The sequence below is a fragment of the Pristis pectinata genome, chromosome 9 (assembly GCF_009764475.1).
Source record: "Pristis pectinata isolate sPriPec2 chromosome 9, sPriPec2.1.pri, whole genome shotgun sequence".
NCBI classification, from domain to species: Eukaryota; Metazoa; Chordata; class Chondrichthyes; order Rhinopristiformes; family Pristidae; genus Pristis; species Pristis pectinata.
In genome coordinates this window covers 10,030,541-10,043,430 of record NC_067413.1, presented here as the reverse complement: position 1 = coordinate 10,043,430, position 12,890 = coordinate 10,030,541, and the positions used below count along the sequence as shown (strand labels likewise).

At 46.2% G+C, this 12,890-nt stretch overlaps 1 protein-coding gene across 2 annotated transcripts in view; it reads right to left on the bottom strand.

The window, feature by feature from the left end:
• The window catches only part of LOC127574209 (melanocortin receptor 5-like), a 286,745-nt gene extending 280,068 nt beyond the window's left edge, over nucleotides 1-6,677 (bottom strand). For both annotated transcript variants that reach the window (XM_052023008.1, XM_052023009.1), the window contains exon 1: nucleotides 6,244-6,677. The gene's annotated coding sequence lies outside the window, so the exon portion shown is untranslated. The remainder of the gene's footprint in view (nucleotides 1-6,243) is intronic.
• Nucleotides 6,678-12,890: the final 6,213 nt, after the last annotated feature.

Here is a 12,890-nt window from a genome sequence, read left to right as displayed (position 1 = left end):
GTACTGTTCTATGTTCAACATAGAACAGAGAATACTGCAGCACAGTACAGGCCCTTCAGCCCACAATGTTGTGCCGATGTTTTATCCTGCTTTAAGATCTATCTAATCCTTCCCTCCCACATCGCCCCCATTTCTCTATCATTCATATATCTATCTAAGAGTTTCTTAAATGTCCCTAATGTATCTGCCCCCACAACCTTTGCAGGCATTGCGTTCCACGCACCCACCACTCTATGTACAAAAAAAAACTTACCCCTGACATCCCGCTCATACCTTCCTCCAATCACCTTAAAATTATGCCTCCTCACGTTAGACATTGTCACCCTGGGAAAAAGTCTCTGACTGTTCACTCAATCTATGCCTCTTATCTTGTACACCTCTATCAAGTCACCTCTCATCCTTCTTCTCTCCAAAGAGAAAAGTACTGTCCTATGTCCAGTACAATGTTCAGTACTGTTCTATGTTCTATAATCTATTAAAAACCTGTGAAAAGCTATCTCAACCATTGCTTCTGGCATAGCTGGCTGTTAAAGCCATTAAAAACTATGACTATCTCTGAATGTTATTCCAAAAAGTATTCAAACTGCTAAAAAATTGTAAAAACATAATTTTTACTAAAAAAAAATTATTAGAAACAGCTAAAAGTTTAACTAAACAGAAATATATATGTATATTAAATAAGGCTTGGCTTTGTCCTTGGTGGCTGTTCCTCTCCAATCAGATGAATGGATTGGCTGAGGTTGTGTCAGGTCAAACCTGGTGCAGGGTTCTGGGCAACTTCCTCTGCTGTGGGGAATCCCAAAATCTAGACTCAGTTCTGAAGGATCATGTCTGCTGTGGTACAGTAGGTGATACTGCTGTCTCTGCGAAAGAGTTGAACCCCCATTCGAGAGATTGGAGGACAATGTCCAGGGTTTTACTGAGGGAGTGTAGGCTGCTGACTGTTTTACTTCGAAATTAGACTGTGGTCTTGAATGCATAAAGAAACTGATGCTATTTAAGGAAGAGCAGATGTGCCCTTTCTGGTGTTGTGGCTGCTATTTATCCCTCAGTCAAAATCAGGAAAAGCAATTACCTGTCCATTATCACAACACTATTTGTGGGAATTGCCTGTGAGGATGTGGTGTTTCTTGCATTATTAATATTAATAGCAGCTATGCTTCAGAAACTTCCCAGAGCGCTGTGGATGGGGGTGGCACAGTGGTGCAGCTAGCAGTGCCACTGCCTCACAGCGCCAGAGACCCGGGTTCAATCCTGACCTCGGGTGCTGTCTGCGTGGAGTTTGCATGTTTTCCCTGTGACAATGTGGGTTTCCCCCAGGTGCTCCAGTCTCCTCCCAGATCCCGAAGACATGTGGCTTGGTAGGTTAATTGGCCACTGACCCAGTCCTGACGAAGGGTCTTGGCCCAAAATGTCGACTGTTTGTTTCCCTCCATAGATGCTGTCTGACCTGCTGAGTTCCTCCAGTGCTTTGTGTGTGTTGCCCCTAGTGTGTGGGTGAGGGGTAGAATCTGGGGGGAGGTGATGAGAATGTATTGGTGTTGGTTTATTATTGTCACTTGTACCGAGATACAGTGAAAAACTTGTCTTGCATACCGACCATACAGATCAATTCATTACACAGTGCAGTTACATTGAGTTAGTACAGAGTGCATTGAGGTAGTACAGGTAAAAACAATAACAGTGCAGAGTAAAGCATCACAGCTACAGAGAAAGTGCAGTGCAATAAGGTGCAAGGTCACAACAAGGTAGATCGTGAGGTCAGAGTCCATCTCATTGTATAAGGGAACCACTCAATAGTCTTATCACAGTGGGATAGAAGCTGTCCTTGAGCCTGGAGGTACGTGCCCTCAGGTTCCTGTATCTTCTACCTGATGGAAGAGGAGAAAAGAGAGAATGACCCATGTGGGTGGTGTCTTTGACTATGCCGGCTGCTTCACCAAGGCAGCAAGAGGTAAAGACAGAGTCCAAGGCGGGGAGGCTGGTAGTGTAGGATTAATGTAAATGGGTGGTTGATGGTTGGTACAGGCTTGGTGGGCTGAAGGGCCTGTTTCTGTGCTGTCTCTCCCCATGACTCGATGGTAAAAGGTGCTATACAAATGCAGACTCCTTTTTGCGTGCGTACAAGCCTGCTTTGTAACTATCCTTCCTTACCCCAGTTTGCCCACTATTCTTTCAATAGCAGTGAAAACATTTGAGATCCGACATGTGACCCGGGGCAGATCGATGCTGCGGCAGGTAGCGCTGCTACCTCGCCTCTCCAGAGACCCAGGTTTTACCCCGACCTCCAGTGCTGTCTGTGTGGAGTTGGCACGTTCTCCCTGTGACTGTGTGGGCTTCGACTGTGCGCTCTGGTTTCCTCCCAGGTCCTAAAAGCATGCGGGTTGGTAGGTTAATTGGCCGCTGTAAATTGCCCCCAGTGTGTAGGTGAGTGGTAGAGTCTGGGGGGAGACAATGGGGGTGTGAGAGAGAATTGGTCACGAGGAAAATCAGGGGGGGATTGGGAATGATGGGATTGGTCAAAAGCTAGCACGTACTAATTGGACTGAATGGCCTCTTGCTCCATCGAATGGAAGTATAAGAAACTGAAATATGGTGAAGTATGATACCATGATGCTAAGTGAAGGAAGCAGCTCCCTATTATTAGCACAGTGATGCTACAGACAACAGAACCGGTCAGATTCCCGCACCCAATCATGAGGTCGCAGCTAAGAGGAGGAAGTTCTGATGATAGCTGAACTCTGTTTCTCCCTGCACAAATGCTGCCTGGCTTGCTGAGTATTCCTGGAATTCTTTTAGTTCCTAACTCACATTAACCCTCTACCTCTGAAATTGAGTGCATTCATGAAAAACAGCTGTTTTTTGTAAATCCAGTATTTCCATGGTCAATTTTTACCAATGCTATTCGACGGTGAAAAACACAATGATGCTGGAGGAACTCAGCAGGCCAGGCAGCATCCGTGGAGAAAAGCAGGTGGTCAACGTTTCGCGTCAGGACCCTTCTTCAGGACTGAAGATAGGAAAAGGGGAAGCCCGATATATAGGAGGGAAAAGCAGAGCAGTGATAGGTGGACAAAAGAGGGGAGGCGGGGTGGGCACAGGGAGGTGATAGGTAGATGCAGGTAAGAGATGGTGATAGGCAGGTGCGGGGGAGGAGGGGAGAGCAGATCCACCGGGGGATGGGTCAAAGGGAAGGAGAGAAAGGAATAAAAGGCTAGGAAAGGGAAGAAGAGAAGAAGCGTGGTGGTGCGGGGGTGGGGGTGGGGGTAGTGGGGAAGGGGGGTGGGATTACTTAAAGTGGGAGAATTCTTCTCCTCTCCTCTCCTCCCCCACACCTGCCGATCACTATCTCTTACCTGCATCTACCTATCACCACCCTGTGCCTGCCCCGCCTCCCTTCTTTTGGACATTATTCCCGTGTCTTAACCACTATGCTACCATATCCCACGTACATATAACAAAAAATGAATTGCATAGATGCTTCATGAGGAAGCTAGGCAAACACAAAACGGAGGAAGGATAATGAAGGACATTTTTACTGGATGATAAAGTATGTGGGAGGAAACTTGTGTAGCCCTGTATGCTAGCATGCACCAATTGGACTGAATGGCCTGCTTCCCTGCTGTACATGTTGTGAGGGAGAGCACGCAGGTGCAGGATGAGGAATGCCGATAAGCATAATCCGCTTCTATGTGGTTGACCACAGGGAATACTTCACCTGCGCTTCCAGTTCACATGCAACAACAAATGATAAAATGTATGGGAACTGTATCAGGTACTCTGGAGAACTGGTACTCTGGAGAAAACCTCATGCACCTGAGCCATGATAATACAGGTCGTCCCTGGGTAACAAATGGGTTCTGCTTTTACAGACGTCCTCAAGTCGATTTTGAGCATAAATCAGAAAATACACAAAAATCACTCGATATGGTAACTGTACCGCCAGTGTTGTAATGAGTGGCATCAAAAGCACAAGGCTGATAAGAAAGAACAATTACTGAAAGCGGGGAGAGAGAGAGAGAGAGAGAGGGGAAACTAGTTCTGCCATTCATAGGAATGAACGTATGTATGCAAGCTGACCTTTTGAATTTAAGTCATAGAGTAATACAGCATGGAAACGGCCCTTCGGCCCAACTCATCTATGCTGACCAAGTTGTCTACCTGAACTTGCCCCATTTGCCTGCATTTGGCCCATATCCTTCCAAACCTTTCCTGTCCATATACCTGTCTTAAGGTCTTTTAAATGTTGTAATTGTATCCACCTCCACCTCTTCCTCTGGCAGCTCATTCCACACACCCACCACCCTCTGTGTGGAAAAAAGTTGCTCCTCGGGTCCCTCTTAAATCTTTCCCCTATGCCCTCTAGTTTTAGAATTCCCTAGCCTGGGAAAAAGACTGTGACCATCCACCTTATCTATGCCCCTCATGAATTTATAAACCCCTATAAGATCACCACTTGGCCTCCTACACTCCAGTGGAGAACAGCCCCAGCCTATCTCGTTTCTTCTTATAACTCAAGCCCGCCAGTCCCGGTAACATCCTCGTGAATCTTTTCTGCAGCTTCTCCAGCTTAATGACATCCTTCGGATAACATGACGGGAGCTCGTTTGTATGCGAGGGCAAGTTGGGCGTTCTTAACCTGGGGGTTGTCTGCAGCAGCAGTTTTTGCAGTCAGCGCAAGGAAACCATCGTGAGAGAGTGAAGAGGCACCGAGGCTAGGGAAGGTAAGAAGACAGAACATAAATCAGGAAATAGGAACCTTGAGTTGCGAAGCCCCGGAGGTTGTGGGAAGGACATAATGAAGGAGATAAGGAGTCACACGTAATGGTGTTGACAGCAGAGGATGGTTTCAGATTGCAACACAACTGTGGCGTGTCTGGAAGGAAAGTGGATGAAAGCCAAACAGGGATTGTTTCCAGAGAGTGAGAGCTCTTATTGGTTTTCAGGAAGGGGAGGGGTGATGTTGTTTATGTACATCTTCCCCCCCCCCCCCCCCCCCACAGAGTTGGAGAATCAAGAACTAGATTTAGGGTGGGAAGGGAAAGATTTAATAGGAACCTCAGTGGTGACCTTTTCACCCAGAGGGTGGTCTGTATATGGAATGAACTGCCAGAGGAAATTGTTGTGGCACATCCAACATTTAAAAGACTGTTGGACAAGTACATGGATTGGAAAGGTTTAAAGGGATATGGGCCAAACGTGGGCAAGTGGGACTAGCTTAGATGGGCATCTTGGTTGGCATAGACCAGTTGGGCCGAAAGGCCTGTTTCTGTGCTGTACAATTCTAACATGGCTCACCCATAAATGAAATGTGATGTCCAAGTAAGAAGGGGTACAAGAGACAATATTCTGGTGTTTGAAGTTAATCTGAATTTAAAGAAAGTAGGATTTGGTATTGGTTTATTGTTGTCACTTGTACTGAGATACAGTGAAAAACTTGTCTTGCATACCGTTCATACAGATCAATTCATTACAACAGTGCATTGAGGTAGTACAGGGTAAAAACAATAACAGAATACAGAGTAAAGGAAGTGCATTGCAGGTAGACAATAAGGTGGAAGGTCAAACAAGGCAGATTGTGATTTATAGCACTCCTCCTGATCTTAGGATCACCACATCTGTCAGTTAAGAGTGTTTCTCGCCACTGCTGTATTGTAGGGGAACATGGCAGCCAAGCTGCACGGCAAGCTCCCACAAACAGCAATGAGACTAATGATCTGTTGTGGTGGAAGGCGATTCCTGGCCAGGCTATTGGCGATAAATCCCCCGCTGTTTTTTTGGAAACGCAGCCATGAGATCTTTTCCATGCACTATAGGGCAGACAGGACTTTAGTCTGACATCCCGCAACGTTATCCCTTTTGATGCAAGGGTTCGTTTTATAAAGTGCAGCTGTTTCCTTCCACTGAACACCAAGTGTTCAGACGCGCCGAGCCAAAAGCCTATCTGAACACTGAGAAGTGGGAGGTTCTCGGTCCCAGAGGGATGGTAGGAAAACATTCTGAACCTTTCCATAAACAGGGAAATAACGTGACAAGTTCATAGCTGTTGGAAGACATTCAGCTAGGATTTGCACCAACCAAGCTGGTACTGAAAAAGTTCATTAAGCGACAAGATCAGTCCTCAAAGTTGGAGATGTGCTGCTAAATGCCTCACACCATTTTACTTAAACAACTGGCTCATCGCCATTACCAAATCTCTCGAAAGTTCCTTAAACTTAGTAAAACAGCAATAAAACTTAGTACCTTGCACGGCTGAGATCCTCCCATTCTTTATCTGGACCCATTAAGTGATGACCTTTGCAAAGATACAATTTAAGCGCCAAGAGGTAATTCTTCGAGACTTCGTCCACCAACCTGGGTCAACAACTAACAGCGAACGGACCTTTAAGACATTGGCAGTGAAACAGATGACAACGCTTTGTGCAATGTGACCACGATAAGAGCGGAAGAGCTGTGTAAACAACCCCTCCATCGGGCTCTGCAGACCTTGTGATTTTCCGCCTTTCCCTTTTTCGTCAACGAGACCCAATAAATCTATCACGGTGCATCATAAGCAAACGAGGGAGGGGATCACACCTCCCTGATCCCTGAGCCTTTCCTTTCACAGTAACTTTATAGAAAACCTGTTCTGACAAACAGGTCGCTTTGGAATTTCATGCCCACCCGATGCTTTGAGGTGTTTCCTCTCTAGTCAAGGTGCTGGAACTGAGGTCAAAATTTGTCTTGAGTTTTGTTTTTGTGTAGCAATGGGACAGTTAGGCTGTGAGTATGGGTGTCTGCGACTTGCGTTGCATTGGTGGTCACTGTGCATTGACAATCACTGCACACGCCGCCTTATATTTGGAGAGCCACTGTTTAGTGTAATGAAGATGACGGCTTCTTCCTTTTAATTGCCTTACCTGAGATACCAGGCATGCTCAGAACTGCAGACAGTCTTAAAGAGGAAACACACGTACTGTTCTTAAAAGGGAAATGTACTGAAATAGCACAATGTAATTGGCCCTCATCAGATCTACCTTCCTAGTCCTACCCTATTTATTCTTCTTTGATGGTCTCTCTGGATTGATGATGACTTGCTTCCACTCTGATTTTGTGGCGTCTGAGGTGACTAAGGGGCTCTTAGATAGACACGATTATGCAGGAAATGGAGGGATATGGATCATGAGCAGGCAGGTGTCATTAGCTTAATTAGTTCAGCACAATATTGTGGGCTGAAGGGCCTGTTCCTGTGCTGTACTGTTCTATGTTTTAAGGTCAATGTGGAAACTCACAGACTCCTCCACACGCGAGGCAGGAGGTGGGTGAGGGGACGGGTGGGTAATTTGTGTGGTGGGGCACTCCTTTCACTGTTTTGTGCTCCCAACCCATGCACTTGGGGTTCTCAATAGCATCCCGAAGGCTCATGCTCTCCTTTGAACACCTATGGGCCAGGGATTCCCAAGAGTCGGTGGGGATATACAATTTTTTCCAAGGAGGCTTTGACCTCATCCTTGACTTTTTTCCCACCGTTCACCTGGTCATTTCTTCCCACAACAGGGCTCAGGCCTGGTGTGGAAACTCCAATTCACAGGAACACAAGAGGCTACGGAGAGTGGTGGGACTCGGCCAGTTCTATCACGGGTACAGCTCCACCCACCATCGAGGACATCTACAAAAGGTGATGTGTCAGGAAGGCGACATCCATCATTAAGGACCCCCACGATGCCCTCTTCTCGATGCTGCCGTCAGGCAGGAGGTACAGGAGCCTGAAGACCCACACCTCAAGGTTCAACGACAGCTTCTTCCCCACTGCCATCAGGTTCTCGAGCCGACCTGACAAACCCCAACACCACCTCGGACTATATTTCCCTCAACTTGAGTTAATGTCGTCATTTTTATTTTTGTTTTATTTTGTCATGTAAGTTGTGAATAATTTATGCTAATTTAAAATTATGTAATTAATGTTTCTTGTGATTGTGATGCTGTAAAGTGCTAATTTTCATGGCATTTATACCCTGGGTATGTCTGCCCATGACAATAAACTTGAACACAAGAGTGTCCATTTCAGATGTCTGGTGCTGGGGATGTGAACCAAGTGCTTGCCCCTTGTAGCTGACTGAATGTAATTAGTGCTTCAATGCTGGGGTCAGATATTGACATCGATTCATTTTTCCTTCCAATGAGTTTGCAGAGACATCACTGGTGGTACCCTTTGGTGCCTGTTGGGGGTAGTCCAGGTCTCAGAACCATACAGGAAGGTAGGGATTACTGCTTCCCGATAGACCATGAGTTTGGTACCAGGTCTGAGCTGCTGATATTTGAACGCCCTTATCTTCAGCCAACCAAAGGCTGTCCTGGCACACTGAAAGTAGTGAACAATGTCTGCCTTAACCTGGAGGTGTCTCCTGAGATATAGGTAGTCCATGTTGCCATGGAGGTCGATAGGGTTGCTAAGAAGGTGTATGGAGTGTTGGCTTTCATTAGTCGGGGTAGTGAGTTCAAGAGCCATGAGGTGATGTTGCAGCTGTATAGAACTCTGGTCAGACCACACTTGGAGTATTGTGTTGGAGTATTGTGTTCAGTTCTGGTCACCTCATTATAGAAAGAATGTGGAAGCTTTAGAGAGGGTGCAGAGGAGATTTACCAGGATGCTGCCTGGATTGGAGAGCATGTCTTATGAGGATAGGTTGAGCGAGCTATGACTTTTCTCTTTGGAGAGAAGGAGGATGAGAAGTGAGTTGATAGAGGTGTACAAGGTGATAAGAGGCATAGATCGAGTGGACAGCCAGAGACTTTTTCCCAGGGCGACAATGGCTAACACAAGGGGGCATAATTTTAAGGTGATTGGCGGAAGGTATAAGGGGGATGTCAGGGGTAAGTTTTTTACACAGAGAGTGGTGGGTGTGTGGAACGCACTGCCGGCAGAGGTTGTGGGGGCAGATACATTAGGGACATTCAAGAAACTCTTAGATAGACACATGAATGATCGAAAAATGGAGGGCTATGTGGGAGGGAAGGGTTAGACAGATCTTAGAGCAGGATAAAATGTCAGCCCAATATTGTGGGCTGAAGGGTCTGTACTGTGCTGTAGTGTTCTATGTTCTATATTTTCCAGGGTCTTGCTATGAACCTTTATTGTTAGGGTGCAGTGGGGTGAGTACTTTGTGTTGTGGATGTTCGGTGTAAAGCCTGTCTTCTTTTCTGCTTTGGTGAACAGATGATCTGGATCTCCGAATTAGTGCAGACCCAAGTCTCATCTGTGCACTGTAGGTTGGGGTGACCTTGATTCTGGGACTGTAGTCTCTGCAGGTTCAATGGTTTCCCTTTAGCTCCACTCCCATGGGAGTTCACTGGGGGGCGAGGCGCAACATTGCGGTGAGAAAGATTCAGAAACTTTGATAATAGTCTTCTCATTCTTCCGAATTAGTAATGTTTTGCAAACTCTGCCAATTGCCCCGATGACTATTTGGGGTTCTCTCCCCAAAGAGATGAGGCGGTGAATATATTCAAAGGAGGCACAGGTAGAATTTTGGAGTATGGAAGAGTCAAGGGTTAAGGGGAACAGGAAGGAAAGCTGAGGTCGTGTTTAGCCATGATCTTACTGAAAGGTTGAACAAGCCTGAGGGCCGTGTGTCTCCACCTGCTCCTGGTTCTTTATGTTCTGATGTTCTTCTTGTTGGAGTGAGGCCAAGCAAACAATCTGCTGGAAGAACTCAGCGGGTCGAGCAGCATCTGTGGTGGGGAGAGGAATTGTTGACATTTTGGGTCGAAGCCCTGCACCAGGACTTGACCCGACAGGACACAAACAGGCCCTTCGGCCCATCGAGTCCGTGTTGACCATCAAACACCCATTTACAATAATCCCATTTTATTCTCTCTTTATACGCATGGACACCTCCCAAATTCTGTCACTCACTTACACACCGGGGGCAATTTTCAGTGGCCAATTAACCAATAAACCAGCATGCCTTTGGGATGTGGAAGGCAACCAGAGCACCTGGAGGAAACCCATGTGGTCACAAGGAGAACATGCAACCTCCACGCAGACAGGATTGAACCCAGGGGTCTGGAGCACTGAGACAGTGGCTCCACTAGCCGTTCCATTAGTGCTGCCCCTTTTCCTATTTTTCTTATGGCAGTGAAGGAGGTCATTTGGCCCATCGAGTCCATGCCGGCTCTCCCATCAGTCCCACTCCCCACTTATTTTCTCATGAACACCCTTCTCAATTCTCCTGCTGCCCACCAACACTAGTGGCAATTTACGGCAGCAACACCTGTTTGAGATGTGGGAGGAAGCTGGGGCAGTGGGGGAAACACACGCGGTCACTGGGAGAACATGCAAACTCCATGACGAAGGTTAGGATCAAACCTGGGTCGCTGGAGCACTGAGGCAGCAGCACTAACTGCTTCACCTCGGTGCCGTCCTTTTTGATGTACCTCACAATAGTTAAGGTCACAATAGTCTTCAGTTCACAGCATGGTTATTTCAGGCCACAGCTGGACATATTCGTAAAATCAATCAAGCTATGGTACATTCTTGTGCAAATCAGCCCGCAGTCAAAATTTTTAGCCAGAGCTAATGTTTGCTTGCATTCCCCACGGAACACTTTGGAGACAGTGGGAAAGAGATGGGAGGGTCAGAACCATTCCCACAAATGCAAGGCTCCTTTGACATCTGGGTTTTGCATTACAGCTTAAAACATGGTAGGATTCTGTCCTTGTAGATGCAAGAGAGAGACCCTGTGGCATTATCTAGTGAAGGGCAGGGGAACCCTCTCTGCTGCTAATGTTTATCCTTAGAACGTAGAACAGTACAGCACAGGAACAGGCCCTTCGGCCCATCATATCTGTGCTGACCTTGATGCCAGTCTAATTCCATCTGCCTGCACATGGTCTTTATCCCTCTATTCCCTGCCTCTTCATGTATCTGTCTAAATGCCTCCTAAAAGCCACTTCTACCACCTCCCCTGGTAGTGTGTTCTCTGTGTAGAAAGCTTGCCTTGCAGAGTTCCTTTAAACATTCCCCCTCTCACTTTCAGAATCCGAATCAGAATCAGATTTAGTATCGTTGACTTATATGACGTGAAATTTGTCATTTTACGGCAGCAGTACAGTGAAAAGACATAAAATTACTATAAATTACAAATATAAATAAGCAGTGCAAAACAAAAAGGGAACAGTGAGGTAGTGTTTTTGGGTTCATGGACCATTCAGAAATCTGATGGCGGAGGGGAAGAAGCTGTTTCTGAATCGTTGAGTGTGGGTCTTCAGGCTCCTGTACCTCCTCCCCGATGGTAGTAATCAGAAGAGGGCATGTCCCGGATGGTGAGGATCTTCAGTGATGGATGCCGCCTTCTTGAAGCACCGCCTCTTGAAGATGTTCTCAGTGGTGGGAGGGTTGTGTCTGTGATGGAGCTGGTTGAGTCCACAACCCTCTGTAGCCTCTTGCGATCCTGTGCACTAGAACCTCCATATCAGGCTATGATGCAATCAGTTAGGATGCTCTCCACTGTACATCTATACGTAGAAATTTGTACTCCCTATACTCCCTAGTATTCCCTTCGACTAACCCTTCAACCAACGCAACTAAAGACACATTATCTGGCTAATTGCTCCTTCTATGATTGTGGATTGGCAGTCACATTCCCTCCATTAAGCGGAGTCCACACTTCAAAGAATACGTCACTGGTTGTTAAGCGCTCTGGGATGTCCCTAGGATGTGAAAAATTATAGAGAAATGCAAGCCTTTTTGTCATGTTACATGGGCTGAGGTAAATGGAGAATATTTAACTTGCATTAAAAGAATGAATTAAATATACATTTATTTGGTCTTTTTCCTTACTTAATTGTCACCAATAAGAAAAGCATGAAGAAAATGTCATCAGCTGAGGATTGGTATTGGTATTGGTATTGGTTTTGGTTTATTATTGTCACTTGTACCGAGGTACAGTGAAAAACTTGTCTTGCATACTGATTGTACAGGTCAATTCATTACACAATGCAGTTACATTGAGTTAGTACAGAGTGCATTGAGGTAGTACAGGTAAAAATAATAACAGTACAGAGTAAAGTGACACAGTACAGAAAAAGTGCAGTGCAGGTAGACAATAAGGTGCAAGGTCACAACAAGGTAGATCGTGAGGTTAGAGTCCATCTCATTGTATAAGGGAACCATTCAATAGTCTTATCACAGTGGGATAGAAGCTGTCCTTAAGCCTGGTGGTACGTGCCCTCAGGCTCCTGTATCTTCTGCCTGATGGGAGAGGAGGGAAGAGAGAATGACCTGGGTGGGTGGGGTTTTTGATTATGCTGGCTGCTTCACCAAGGCAGCGAGACGTAAAGACAGAGTCCATGGAGGGGCTGTGTTCACAACTCTCTGCAGTTAAATAAGAGGACACCACTGTCATGTATAGAATTCCAAGTATTTTATAAATTCATAGATTTATGGATTCAAACAGCACAGAAACAGGCCCTTTAGCCCAACTCAACCAAGTGGACCAAGGTGCCTACCTGAACTAGTCCCATTGGCCTGGGTTTGGCCCAATTCCCTCTAAACCTTTCCTGTCCATTTACTTGTCCAAATTACTTTTAAACATAGTAATTGGACCCATCTCTACCACTTCCTCTGGCAGCTTTACTTATTACCCTTTCTGATAAAATTTGTCACTCAGATCTCCTTTATATCTTTCCCCTCTCTCCCTCAACCTGTGTTCTCTAGTTTTGCTGCCCTGGGATAAAGATTGTGACTTATTATGTTCACATGCCCCTCATGAGGGAGTGTGGAAATTGGGGCCCAGGCAAGTGATAGGGAGTGTGGGAACTGGGGCTGCCTGTGAGTGGAATGGAGTGTAGGAACCAGAACCTGGTGAGTCACATGCTGAACCATTGGGATTTCACTTCTCGCTGCCTTG